Source organism: Oncorhynchus kisutch, unplaced genomic scaffold (assembly GCF_002021735.2).
Source record: "Oncorhynchus kisutch isolate 150728-3 unplaced genomic scaffold, Okis_V2 Okis01b-Okis20b_hom, whole genome shotgun sequence".
In the NCBI taxonomy this organism is placed as follows: Eukaryota; Metazoa; Chordata; class Actinopteri; order Salmoniformes; family Salmonidae; genus Oncorhynchus; species Oncorhynchus kisutch.
The window spans coordinates 7,302,984-7,314,651 of record NW_022261978.1 but is presented as its reverse complement, the minus strand read 5'-3'; the positions used below and the strand labels follow the sequence as shown (position 1 = coordinate 7,314,651).

General features: G+C 42.6%; 1 protein-coding gene across 3 annotated transcripts in view; it reads left to right on the top strand.

The window, feature by feature from the left end:
* Positions 1-870: 870 nt before the first annotated feature.
* The window catches only part of LOC116358967 (lysophosphatidic acid receptor 2), a 36,100-nt gene continuing 25,302 nt past the window's right edge, over positions 871-11,668 (top strand). For 2 of the 3 annotated variants that reach the window (XM_031811464.1, XM_031811463.1), the window contains exon 1: positions 872-1,064. The gene's annotated coding sequence lies outside the window, so the exon portion shown is untranslated. Of the gene's footprint in view, positions 1,065-11,668 lie in introns of all 3 variants that reach the window. The other variant, XM_031811462.1, reaches the window with a different exon arrangement.

Below are 11,668 nucleotides of genomic sequence, written 5' to 3'. Positions count from 1 at the left end.
CTGTCTTCACTGTCATCTCCTAACGCCTACAGCATAATCTGTCTTCACTGTCATCTCCTAACGCCTATAGCATAATCTGTCTTCACTGTCATCTCCTAACGCATATAGCATAATCTGTCTTCACTGTCATCTCCTAACGCCTATAGCATAATCTGTCTTCACTGTCATCTGCTAACGCCTATAGCATAATCTGTCTTCACTGTCATCTCCTAACGCCTATAGCATAATCTGTCTTCACTGTCATCTCCTAACGCCTATAGCATAATCTGTCTTCACTGTCATCTCCTAACTCCTATAGCATAATCTGTCTTCACTGTCATCTCCTAACGCATATAGCATAATCTGTCTTCACTGTCATCTCCTAACGCCTATAGCATAATCTGTCTTCACTGTCATCTGCTAACGCCTATAGCATAATCTGTCTTCACTGTCATCTCCTAACGCCTATAGCATAATCTGTCTTCACTGTCATCTCCTAACGCCTATAGCATAATCTGTCTTCACTGTCATCTCCTAACTCCTATAGCATAATCTGTCTTCACTGTCATCTCCTAACGCCTACAGCATAATCTGTCTTCACTGTCATCTCCTAACGCCTACAGCATAATCTGTCTTCAGACATCCCTAGGAACCCTTTAGCCTTTCTATTGTCTTGTTCTATACATAATGTCTTGCTCCTTGTCAAAACAAAATCACACCCAACACTACAGCCCAGCATGGGGGTAAAAACACTGCCTTCGCCAAACGCTGTACTTACGCTGTCAATCATCCTTTCTTCTCCTCTCATTGGTTGTTTTGCCGTTCCAGTATCCAACCGGGGAGCAGTGGAGGCGGGTACGTTGGGCTCCCAGGTTGTCCGAGGCCACATTCTGACAGTCAGAGACAGAGAGCAAGCTCTGCCGCACCCTTTCTCTACCGCGCACAGGTGAACTGGGGCCAAACGACCAAAGTCACTCGAAAGTCACATTTGGATTGTAATTTTTGGTCAAATGTATGGATTAAACAAAGACTAAACTCGTGTCTGGAGACGGATATGAAGGGATAGGCGCTAAAGCAAGACTAAGGTAAGAAATTTGATATTTTAATGTTTTTAGTTTTAACGAAAGCACATTTTCATTGTTTAGTGAGTGAAAGCTAAACTCGGATAGGCTACTTGCGAAAAACTTAATTTAGGCTACGTTATAGGCCTTAATGACTGGTTTAACTTGATAAACTCGTAAAAACAAGTCGTAAAAGAACATTGTGCATTCTCAGCACTTTTGGATAATGGTTGTGGAGTTTTTCCTTACGAAAAAAAAAATGTTAATAACCTTTGTAAAATATTCTCGGTTTTGCTGTGTCTCGCTGGCTGGCTCGCGGTTGCTCCGCTGTATCGCGTGACATTCGGTGGTAACTGCACCGATGCAAGAGTTGACCTGTGCACGTAGTATATGTACTCGTTTCCCGGATATAGGCTGTAAAATATCTAGATTTTATGTGGCTTTTTTTAGCCTACATGTTTTTGTTCCGTTCTTTTTTCCCAGCTGCCATATGGTCAATTACAGCATTTTGCATAGACCTATTGAGAGTAATGTTTCTAAACTTGTCAAACCAACATGTTTCACACCAAAAAAACAAAAAAAGGTGCACCCTCGGTCTGGCGCACCCACATGTTGTAAGCGCTCTGCTTCTGCAATTCCCACGCGCTCTGTGGAGCGTTCGGAGGGAGAGCGCGAGAGGGCGCGTAAAAGAAGGCTATTGAATGGGTCAGAGTTGATCTCACGGTGTTATCTGTTGTCTTTATTGCCCCCCGGCGCCGGGCGGCTCCTCCACGGTGATTGCCCTGTCCAGCACGGCTTTGCCCCCTGTAGATCTACACGGAGCTCACCACAACACCACGAATAGACTGTTGATCACCTTATCTCTTTAGGAGCCTGTCAATTAAACGTTGTAAAGGTGTGAGAGGGGGGGGGGGGGGGAAGACCACAACTCAAACACATCCACTTGCACACAGGCAGAGACTGAGGCAGAAGGTGAGAGACTGGCAGAGACTGAGGCAGAAGGTGAGAGACTGGCAGAGACTGAGGCAGAAGGTGAGGGACTGAGGCAGAAGGTGAGGGACTGGCAGAGACTGAGGCAGAAGGTGAGGGACTGAGGCAGAAGGTGGGGGACTGAGGCAGAAGGTGAGGGACTGAGGCAGAAGGTGAGGGACTGAGGCAGAAGGTGAGGGACTGAGGCAGAAGGTGAGGGACTGAGGCAGAGACTGAGGCAGAAGGTGAGAGACAGATACAGAAGGTCTCCAGCTGGGTCAATATATACCATGTTCTTTACCTCCTACCCCTTTAACATATCCCACAAAGAAGCTAACTAAATGTCAAGAGACAGGGTTTTGTCTGTGTAAATGGGCTAAGAGGATCTGAATAGTGACGTTGTAAAGTAAGGAACCGAGAGACGGAAGTAAACTAGACCTGCATCCTGGAAGTCAACTAGTGGAGGTGGGTCCAGTTTCAGTCTTTAGCTGACAGTTGGAGATGTGAACAAAGAAAACACCTTTTGTTTCTCAGAAAACAGTCAACGTCTCTCTCACCTCAGTTCATTCTAGTAGCCTCTGATGTAATGGAAAGATAAGATGGGGGGTTTGTTTGGAAACTAGAAAATGACTTTCCGCTTGCGGATGAAACTGCTCTTAATTCTCGGTAAGATTTGAACGAAACGGCATCTCGACTGATAACGCAGGAAGGAGGAGAGGGGGAGTAGTGTGTGTGTGTGTGTGGTTGAATGACAAGAATAGAGGAGACTCGCTGCACGGAGCCGCACATAGGGTGTCTATCTGACTCACACACACACAGCATTGCTGTTTTATACTGAGTGTCAATGTTAAAGGCTACAGGACCAGGGAGACCTGAACTGACCCTACATTGGTTTCTCTGAGTGGACTGACTATGTGGTAGTCAGTTTGTGAACCCAGACTAATACAAAATAACAGTGTTATAACTACAGACTGGACAGTAGAATGTAGACTAATTTAACAGAGTTATAACTAGACAGTAGAATGTAGACTAATATAACAGAGTTATAACTAGACAGTAGAATGTAGACTAATATAAGAGTTATAACTAGACAGACTGGACAGTAGAATGTAGACTAATATAACAGAGTTATAACTAGACAGACTGGACAGTAGAATGTAGACTAATATAACAGAGTTATAACTAGACAGTAGAATGCAGACTATAACAGAGTTATAACTAGACAGTAGAATGCAGACTATAACAGAGTTATAACTAGACAGTAGAATGCAGACTATAACAGAGTTATAACTAGACAGTAGAATGTAGACTAATATAAGAGTTATAACTAGACAGACTGGACAGTAGAATGTAGACTAATATAACAGAGTTATAACTAGACAGTAGAATGCAGACTATAACAGAGTTATAACTAGACAGTAGAATGTAGACTAATATAAGAGTTATAACTACACAGACTGGACAGTAGACTAATAACAGAGTTATAACTACACAGACTGGACAGTAGACTAATAACAGAGTTATAACTACACAGACTGGACAGTAGACTAATAACAGAGTTATAACTACACAGACTGGACAGTAGACTAATAACAGAGTTATAACTACACAGACTGGACAGTAGAATGTAGACTAATATAAGAGTTATAACTAGACAGACTGGACAGTAGAATGTAGACTAATATAACAGAGTTATAACTACACAGACTGGACAGTAGACTAATATAACAGAGTTATAACTACACAGACTGGACAGTAGACTAATAACAGAGTTATAACTACACAGACTGGACAGTAGAATGTAGACTAATATAAGAGTTATAACTAGACAGACTGGACAGTAGAATGTAGACTAATATAACAGAGTTATAACTACACAGACTGGACAGTAGACTAATAACAGAGTTATAACTACACAGACTGGACAGTAGAATGTAGACTAATATAACAGAGTTATAACTACACAGACTGGACAGTAGACTAATATAACAGAGTTATAACTACACAGACTGGACAGTAGAATGTAGACTAATATAAGAGTTATAACTAGACAGTAGAATGTAGACTAATATAAGAGTTATAACTAGACAGTAGAATGTAGACTAATATAACAGAGTTATAACTACACAGACTGGACAGTAGAATGTAGACTAATATAAGAGTTATAACTAGACAGACTGGACAGTAGAATGTAGACTAATATAGCAGAGTTATAACTGGACAGTAGAATGTAGACTAATATAGCAGGGTTATAACTACACAGACTGGACAGTAGAATGTAGACTAATATAACAGAGTTATAACTACACATGACATTGTGTCATCCTGAACTTTGGCCACAACGCTGTATTCCATTTTGATGTGCCTCCGGCGATACCTCTCCTTTCCATTTTGATGTGCCTCCAGCGATACCTCTCCTTTCCATTTTGATGTGCCTCCAGCGATACCTCTCCTTTCCATTTTGATGTGCCTCCGGCGATACCCCTCCTTTCCATTTTGATGTGCCTCCGGCGATACCTCTCCTTTCCATTTTGATGTGCCTCCGGCGATACCTCTCCTTTCCATTTTGATGTGCCTCCGGCGATACCTCTCCTTTCCATTTTGATGTGCCTCCGGCGATACCTCTCCTTTCCATTTTGATGTGCCTCCGGCGATACCTCTCCTTTCCATTTTGATGTGCCTCCAGCGATACCTCTCCTTTCCATTTTGATGTGCCTCCAGCGATACCTCTCCTTTCCATTTTGATGTGCCTCCAGCGATACCTCTCCTTTCCATTTTGATGTGCCTCCAGCGATACCTCTCCTTTCCATTTTGATGTGCCTCCGGCGATACCTCTCCTTTCCATTTTGATGTGCCTCCAGCGATACCTCTCCTTTCCATTTTGAATTGCCTCCAGCGATACCTCTCCTTTCCATTTTGAATTGCCTCCAGCGATACCTCTCCTTTCCATTTTGATGTGCCTCCAGCGATACCTCTCCTTTCCATTCTACAGGTATCTGCCAAAATAAAGGGTGCGCTTTAGTAAAAGAGGAGTATATTGAAACTGAAGCATGGGTTGCTTCCATACAGGAAGTTACAGACACTTGTAGAATGTATGCCAAGGCACAGTGAAGCTGATCTGGTGGCCCAATGCCCTGTCAACACACTTTAGGCTGGTGTTTCCTTTATTTTGGGAGTTACCTGTAGCAGCAGGCTACACGGTGAACGGAACAGCTGTGTAGGTGAGACGGCTCGAGTCACACTACAGGGAATACAACCTAATACAGGGTGGATACTTCTAGAACATACCATTTACATATTTGGTTTTAGATTTGGTTGTAAGGAAAAAATCACTTCTCCTTTAAGAAACACGAAGAGAGAGAGAGGGAAAGAAGGGATGAGGCTCCCGCAAAGGGTGTGTCTCCATCTGTAATGACCTGTTTGCATTCAAACTAGTGTTTACTTATTCTTCCCAGTACTCACACACACACACACACACACACACACTGGCATAACAGGAAGTATAAATCAGACAGCTCAGTGTTTAGAGTTCTGATATATGAGACACGCACTTCCTCTCTCTTAATCACACACACACGCACACCTCTCAGAATCTGTTTAACTCCCTAGAGTCAGTCAGGAAGCACTGGTCATCCCCATCAGAATCTGTCAATTTCATCTAGAAATACATGTTTTGTTGCATTGGATGCGTCTCTAATCACAGCCGATGTCTCACTTCTGCATCTGTGGTGGAAGGTGGCTGAGCTACAGCGTTGTTTGTCAGACAATGACATACCGAACACCGGTCTTCTCACAAAAACGGTTCTTAACATCCGAACTAGGGATGCACGATATATCGGTGAACATATCGGAATCGGACGATATTAGCTAAAAATGCCAACATCGGTATCGGCCCGATGTCTAGTTTAACGCCCGATGTTAGAAACTTATGTCGAAGATACTGTGCATTAGGTACAAAGTAGGTACATGACGTAATAACGGCATGTAAAATGTTGCGCTACACTGCAACACAGCATTCCTAACCTAGCCCATACAATGTCTGCTGTGTGGATCGAGCAGTCAATAAGTCAAGGAGGTATTTGAAAGAGTAACAACATTTCAGCGAGACTACCAGCCAAATCCATTTAAAGCCAACATAATGGAATTCATTGCCCTTGACAATCAACCGTTCTCTGTCGTGGGTGATGTCGGCTTTCGCCGACTGGTCGAGCACCGGTACACACTAACAAGTGCGCTATTTTTCAGATGTTGCCCTGCCGGAAGTTGCACAGTAATAGCGTCGCTGCTATTAGCTTTTCGACATACATACTATGGAACGCCGTTTGGGTCTTTGCGTGCCAGAACAGATACAGGAGCACCGTCAAAGCTGTACAAAAAAAAGCCTGCAAACACTGGCCACGAACGATGTTTACAATATCGCATTGGTAATAAAGCATCATTTGTACAACCGCAACTTCTAGGGTAGCTAGCTTTAGCTTGGTACCTAGCTAGCACCAATACAGCCAGCCTGGAAACAATGACCATTTGAAATTGCAGTAATTTTCATTATTCTTAGCAATGGTTTAGGAATCCCTGTGAGTACGTATTAGCTAGGTTGCCACTTGTTGTTCGCCTATTGAAATTGAAATCCAGTTCATGAAAATAAATAGCTAGCCAGCTACTTAACCCTGTTGCCCAAAGCTAACGTTATAAGCAGCCAGCTAGCTTCATCTGGCTAGTGAGGTTCGACAGTACCGGGTTATGTGTTGTGAAGCTAGCCACAATAAGAATTAGGCACAATAGTGGAATTTGCAGTTTGCCTTCCAAATAAAAGTATGCAATTGACTGTGACGCAAATGAATACAGATAGTAGAATTATGCCATACTTTTATTTTGAAGGCTAACCACAAAATCCACTATTGTGGTTAATCCTTATTGTGGCTAGCTTCACATAGATGGGTCCGACCACGATTAATCAAATAAGAACTGTCTTATAAGTATTATTTTAGGTGATGACACCTAGCTATATAGTTAGCCAACTTACTATAGCTACTGAAACAGATGTTGTTTTGCATTGTTTATGGGGAAGAATATAGTTTGCATCCTTGAGCTAGCTAGCTTTTTTTATGACCAGCACTGTAGGTGCTTGAGACAAGTTTACCAGCATAATAGCATACGTATCGATGAATCGTTGTGATATATGAAATACGAGTGATGGTGTAATAACTACTTTAAATGTTAAATTATTTGACGTGGAGTCATATTCAGGTCCTGATTGGTGAACATGGAGTCATATTCAGGTCCTGATTGGTGAACATGGAGTCATATTCAGGTCCTGATTGGTGAACACGGAGTCATATTCAGGTCCTGATTGGTGAACACGGAGTCATATTCAGGTCCTGATTGGTGAACACGGAATCATATTCAGGTCCTGATTGGTGAACACGGAGTCATATTCAGGTCCTGATTGGTGAACACGGAGTCATATTCAGGTCCTGATTGGTGAACACGGAGTCATATTCAGGTCCCGATTGGTGAACACGGAGTCATATTCAGGTCCTGATTGGTGAACACGGAGTCATATTCAGGTCCTGATTGGTGAACACGGAGTCATATTCAGGTCCTGATTGGTGAACACGGAGTCATATTCAGGTCCTGATTGGTGAACACGGAGTCATATTCAGGTCCTGATTGGTGAACACGGAGTCATATTCAGGTCCTGATTGGTGAACATGGAGTCATATTCAGGTCCTGATTGGTGAACATGGAGTCATATTCAGGTCCTGATTGGTGAACATGGAGTCATATTCAGGTCCTGATTGGTGAACACGGAGTCATATTCAGGTCCTGATTGGTGAACACGGAATCATATTCAGGTCCTGATTGGTGAACACGGAATCATATTCAGGTCCTGATTGGTGAACATGTCAAATAGTCTTATTTGACATATATTTTTTTAAATGACCCAAACGGCGTTCCGTAGAAATCCTGGTTTAGAATGAAACGACTGAACAATAGAACAATGAAACAGCACAGCAAGTACCCCTGGATCATGACTCCAGACTTTTATAACAGCCACTGAGCCTGTTCTGGTGATGTCACACTCTTTAACATGTTACCACGGTCTGGACAAAACAACACGGTCTGTATGGAGGAACAACTGACTCCACATGTCAGGATTTGGTCTTTACAACTGACTGTTTTGGCTTGGTAGCCTTCTTCAGTTTGTAGGGCAACGGAACAGTCTCCTGTACACACACACAGTTACACAAAAACACTCACCATAGTACTCTGAGTGTTTGTGGTAAGCTACAGGATGTCTGTGTTTTCGCATGGCCCATTTGTAACAGCCAGCTGTCTGTCTGTCTCTCTCAGTTAAAGGAGAATGAAACACTAGTCTTTAGAACACCAGCTAACTGGAAATCGCCATATTGGCATTGTTGCATCATCGGAGAGAGTTTTGGAATTCCTGAATTTTAATGAGACTGTGACCAGTGCCTACATTAATGAAAGCTGAGAAACAGCCCTTTCAAATGATATGACATCCAATACAGATCGATCAAATGTTAATCAGTCAAGAAAAACACCTGTGAAATGTCTCTTGTGCGCCCCCTCCCCCGCCCTCAAACAACTGCCTTGAGCACAACTTCCCAATGACGATAGACTCCATATGATCTACATTTTTTCCCCTTATTTTGTAAGGATTGATCATTTGAAATCAAACTTTTTTACGGTGAATGATGAGTTACAGCTGTTCTAGTGAAAGGAGGTATTTTTGTAGAATTCTATGTTCTGTGATCAGACAGTTGATTATCTGGATAGTATATTAATTAAACACACAGTACCTTCACAAACTATTCATACCCTTTCACTTTTTCCACATTTTATTGTGTTACCGCCTCCATTTTAAATGGATTATATTGAGATTTTGTGACACTGGCCTACACACAATACCCCCAATAATGTCAAAGTGGAATTATGTTTTTAATTTAATATGAGAAGCGGAACTGTCTTGAATCAATAAGTATTCAACCCCTTTTGGTACAACAGCCTAAATAAGTTCAGGAGTAAAAAACTGGCTTAACAAGGGGGTAGCTTCTAAGATTCCGGTACGAATTCCAACCGGGCTCAGAAGAATGCTCAAGATAGATGTATTAAACCGCACTAGATCATACAGCTGCAAAGACAGAGTATGAATTTACATTATTTTTAAATATATTTTTTTAACCTTTTAACTAGGGAAGTCAGTTAAGAACAAAGTCTTGTTTAAAATGACGGCCGACCCCCGGCCAAAACCGGACGGATGCCCCATGGGACTCCTAATCATGTCCGGATGTGATACAGCCTCCATTAGTCCGTTTCCAACACAAGTCACATAATACGCTGCATGGAGTCACTCTGTGTGTAATAATACTGTCTAACATCATTATTGAATGACTGCCTCATCTCTGTAACCCACACCTACAATTATCTACAAGGTCCCTCAGTCGAGCAGTGAATTTACAACACAGATTCAACCACTAAGACCAGGGAGGTTTTCCAGTGCCTTGGAGAGAAGGGACATGCACTAGTAATGCACTAGTAATGCACTAGTAATGCACTAGCAATGCACTAGTAATGCACTAGCAATGCACTAGCAATGCACTAGCAATGCACTAGTAATGCACTAGCAATGCACTAGTAATGCACTAGCAATGCACTAGTAATGCACTAGCAATGCACTAGCAATGCACTAGCAATGCACTAGTAATGCACTAGCAATGCACTAGCAATGCGCTAGCAATGCACTAGCAATGCACTAGCAATGCACTAGCAATGCACTAGCAATGCACTAGCAATGCACTAGCAATGCACTAGTAATGCACTAGCAATGCACTAGTAATGCACTAGCAATGCACTAGCAATGCACTAGCAATGCACTAGCAATGCACTAGTAATGCACTAGCAATGCACTAGCAATGCACTAGCAACGTCATATTAGTAAAACAATACCTTTTATTGAAAGACTTTTATTGAAAGACTTTTATTGAAAGACTTTTATTGAAAGACTTTTATTGAAAGACTAAGGTAAAAACCCCCAATATGCTACAAAAAGCCATGCTATCATCACATTATATACAATATTTATCTCAGGGATATTGGTCTGGAATTACAAAATATGATAAGAATAAGGTATCTAATGACAATAATTGTCTTTTCCAACTAAAACATACTAGTCCTGTAGCCGAACACACCAATAGTCACAATGGGAACACGTTAAAAGCATGTAAGGGAAGTGAAATGACCAGTGACAGTCTGAGTTACTGGGAGAAGGTCTCTCTTTACTATGACCAGTGACAGTCTGAGCTACTGGGTGAAGGTCTCTCTTTACTATGACCAGTGACAGTCTGAGCTACTGGGTGAAGGTCTCTTTAATATGACCAGTGACAGTCTGAGCTACTGGGTAAAGGTCTCTCTTTACTATGACCAGTGACAGTCTGAGTTACTGGGTGAAGGTCCATTTACTATGACCAGTGACCGTCTGAGTTACTGGGTGAAGGTCCCTTTACTATGACCAGTGACAGTCTGAGCTACTGGGTGAAGGTCTCTTTACTATGACCAGTGACAGTCTGAGTTACTGGGTGAAGGTCTCTTTACTATGACCAGTGACAGTCTGAGCTACTGGGTGAAGGTCCCTTTACTATGACCAGTGACAGTCTGAGCTACTGGGTGAAGGTCTCTTTACTATGACCAGTGACAGTCTGAGTTACTGGGTGAAGGTCTCTTTACTATGACCAGTGACAGTCTGAGCTACTGGGTGAAGGTCTCTTTACTATGACCAGTGACAGTCTGAGCTACTGGGTGAAGGTCTCTTTACTATGACCAGTGACAGTCTGAGCTACTGGGTGAAGGTCTCTCTTTACTATGACCAGTGACAGTCTGAGTTACTGGGTGAAGGTCCCTTTACTATGACCAGTGACAGTCTGAGCTACTGGGTGAAGGTCTCTCTTTACTATGACCAGTGACAGTCTGAGCTACTGGGTGAAGGTCTCTTTACTATGACCAGTGACAGTCTGAGTTACTGGGTGAAGGTCTCTCTTTACTATGACCAGTGACAGTCTGAGTTACTGGGTGAAGGTCTCTTTACTATGACCAGTGACAGTCTGAGTTACTGGGTGAAGGTCTCTTTACTATGACCAGTGACAGTCGGAGTTACTGGGTGAAGACCAGAGTCTTTACTATGACCAGTGACAGTCTGAGCTACTGGGTGAAGATCTCTTTACTCTGACCAGTGACAGTCTGAGCTACTGGGTGAAGGTCTCTCTTTACTATGACCAGTGACAGTCTGAGTTACTGGGTGAAGGTCCCTTTACTATGACCAGTGACAGTCTGAGCTACTGGGTGAAGGTCTCTCTTTACTATGACCAGTGACAGTCTGAGTTACTGGGTGAAGGTCTCTTTACTATGACCAGTGACAGTCTGAGTTACTGGGTGAAGGTCTCTTTACTATGACCAGTGACAGTCGGAGATACTGGGTGAAGACCAGAGTCTTTACTATGACCAGTGACAGTCTGAGCTACTGGGTGAAGATCTCTTTACTCTGACCAGTGACAGTCTGAGCTACTGGGTGAAGGTCTCTTTAATATGACCAGTGACAGTCTGAGCTACTGGGTGAAGGTCTCTTTACTCTGACCAGTGAC